We start from the raw sequence: 2,788 nt of genomic DNA, 5'->3' as shown, positions 1-2,788 counted from the left end.
TCACTCGCGTGAGTACTGCAACACACTTGGTTCAAACAATGACGTGCACTTACGTTGAGCGTGCAGTGCGGAAGTATTATCAGAGTAGTTATTCTGCTAATATTAGCATAATAAACAGACTGTATATATATAAGACAACGCTATTCTAATCCTAGGATTAGAAAATTAGAATAGTTATTTGAATCACAACGACTCCCTATATAGGAGTGATCGGATGTTACTGACCTCCCAACAAACCCACCCCTAATCGGCACAAAAGAGAAAAATAGAAAAATCCCACCCCACCCGCTCCCTACGATCTCTTCCTGTAATCTCCCCCGATCCCACATGTGCCTTCCCTTCCTGGCCCGCGCCGTCGCCGGCCCTGACCTCCAATCGTGTCGCCGCCAGGCCCGACACCCAACCGTGTCGTTGCAGAGGCCCGACCTCCCTACGCCGCCGCTCCCCGCTACTCCTAGCTCTCTGCGTCGCCTCCCTGACCCTACCTCCGGCGCCGCCGTCGCCGCCGCCCCAACCTCTGGCGCCGCTGCCGCCCCAACATCCGGTGCCATCTCTCCCCGCCCAACCTCCGGCGTCCCCTCGCCCGCCCCAAACTCCCTGCGCCACCACCCCTGGCCCAACCTCTGGCGCCGCCGCCGCCCCTAACTCCGGCGCCGTCTATCACACCCAATTTCCAGCGCCCCAACTTCCGGCGCAAGGGTGCCCAGCCCAGCCCTGCGGCGTCAGGAAGGTAGATTCCGTCAGCTGAAGAAGTTCAAACAGGGCGAGCGCAAAACAGTGTGCGAGCAGTCTGTGCGGGCATCTATCTCTCGTTGCTGTTCTTTTTTGTCATCCTGGTGCCATCGGTCCATCTGCATGAGGCCATCCTAACGCAGCAGTTGTGTTCGAGGCTCGCTACCTCCTTAGCGTCGAGATCTCCATAGCAGGTCGTACTATGAAGAAGTAGCAGGCCAGACTGAAGAAAAATAGCAGGTTGAGAGATTTGCCCTCATCCAGAGGGGATGCAGGCCACCGCCAAATGGAGCAAGGTCGTCCTCAGCCTGTGCCTCCACGAGCCTCATCTCTCCCTTCCTCCAGCGCGTCGCCGACGAGGCCAACCGCCTACACTGTCTTCGGCTGCAATGATGTCGTCTCGACGAGGCCAACCGCCTACACTGACTTCAGTTGCAACGACGTCGTCTCTCTCCATCAACCTTCTCGTCTCCTCTGTACGACACTTTGATTGCCTACAAACAAAATTCTATATCTTCATGTCTGAAATTAAGGAGTTCATTATATCCATTACAAAAAAATGTTGAATTTTTAGAAGTTCTAGTACATATGTTAGAAGAGTTCATTGACAAAAGAAAATCATCAGTTCTTAACAATTAAAAGAAATGAGCTTTGCAATGTTTATGGTGCAGAAAATTTCATGACCGGTGTTCATTTGGGATGAACATTTGTACATACCCTGTTTTTACTTTACTCGTGAGGACTGAGGATGAATGTGTTCTATCTTTTGGACTCAGTACGTTTTAGTAGAAGTGAAAAAAATAAACTTCATTAATGCAAAGAATAATCTTTTTCTCTTCGGATAAAACTTATGTTTCTATTGGGAATATCTGGTGTGATCTTTGCTTGTAGTGACCATGAATAGACTAACAATGAATGCGTTGTTACAGCAGCCATCAAGGGAAACGGTGGTGTAGCTTGTTGCTTACAAAGGGATGAGTGGAAGGTGAAGAACCGAAGAAACTGCAGGTTCAAAAGTTGAAGGTCTGCTCAACATTTTTGTTACAGATGCCTCTTTAGTATTTACAGTTTCAGTCATCCACCGGCCTCCTCCATCACGCTCGTCACCTCGTCAGCGCTGGAGTGAAGGTCGGCTCCTCTCCACTCTGGAGTTCGGTTTTTACTGATGTTGTAGCTCCTAAATCCGTCGTGGACACCCCTGTGACACCCCGTGTGTGGCCGGTGGAGCTCAGCCGCCCCACTGGTTCCCCTTCCCATGCATCACGAATCAGCGCGGACATAACATGCTAGCAATTTTATGCTTTGGCTACTATTAATGTGTTTGTGCAATTAGCAAAATTCCTCTTTTATATTGCTTATTCACTAATCATTCATGCTTTGTGTCCTAAAAGAAATACAGTGTGCTCTGTTTGAAAAAACATGTGGTCAGCACAGGTTTGTTACTATATGGACCCGAAGGTTTAACAAACAAAACATTCAGATTTCTCTTTATTCGTACTCAGAGTATAAAGGTTGGAGTGAGGTAGCGCTTATTTCCTATATAGCTGCTCATTTTGGATGCAGTTTTAACAATCAGGCTAGGGCGGCGGTGAGCGTGGGTAGGCCGGCCAAACCTTCCTGGCGCTAGGTCAACCAGCAGCGTCGCCCACCACCGTACTGTCTTACGGCAACGGCCCAACCTGGGCAGGCGTGCTTTCTGTGACATGCTCCTACACATGGATGTCTTGGTGAGGTAAAAACTTCTGTTAACTTAACTTAGCTATCTCGACTGATTGAACTGCAGGGGTTGTGTGGAGTCTAATGTGGTGCTAGTTTTTGATTAATGCAATTTGGAAGAACTTGCGTCTCTAAAAATCAAACTCTGCATTTTGGTGTATTCTTCTTTAGAAGTTCAGGTCATCATAAGTTGCTTCGGTTGAGCTAGTTACTGTTGTGAAAAAGTTCAACTCGTCATACTTGAACATCGGAAAAAGAGCTGTTGTAGTCTCCTGCTATATGCTTGTTATATGCCTAAATAGTACAGGCTCAACCGAAGCAAGTAGTTATAGTCTCCTGC

The 2,788-nt window shown here is 48.3% G+C and overlaps 1 long non-coding RNA gene across 1 annotated transcript; it reads left to right on the top strand.

The window, feature by feature from the left end:
* Nucleotides 1-318: 318 nt before the first annotated feature.
* On the top strand, nucleotides 319-2,061 carry LOC119327738. Its single transcript, XR_005158657.1, has 2 exons — nucleotides 319-1,208; nucleotides 1,662-2,061. It is a non-coding gene; the product is annotated as an uncharacterized LOC119327738 (long non-coding RNA).
* Nucleotides 2,062-2,788: the final 727 nt, after the last annotated feature.

This window comes from Triticum dicoccoides, chromosome 7A (assembly GCF_002162155.2).
Source record: "Triticum dicoccoides isolate Atlit2015 ecotype Zavitan chromosome 7A, WEW_v2.0, whole genome shotgun sequence".
NCBI classification, from domain to species: Eukaryota; Viridiplantae; Streptophyta; class Magnoliopsida; order Poales; family Poaceae; genus Triticum; species Triticum dicoccoides.
The sequence above is the reverse complement of the archived record's forward strand: the minus strand, read 5'-3'. Positions and strand labels throughout refer to the sequence as shown.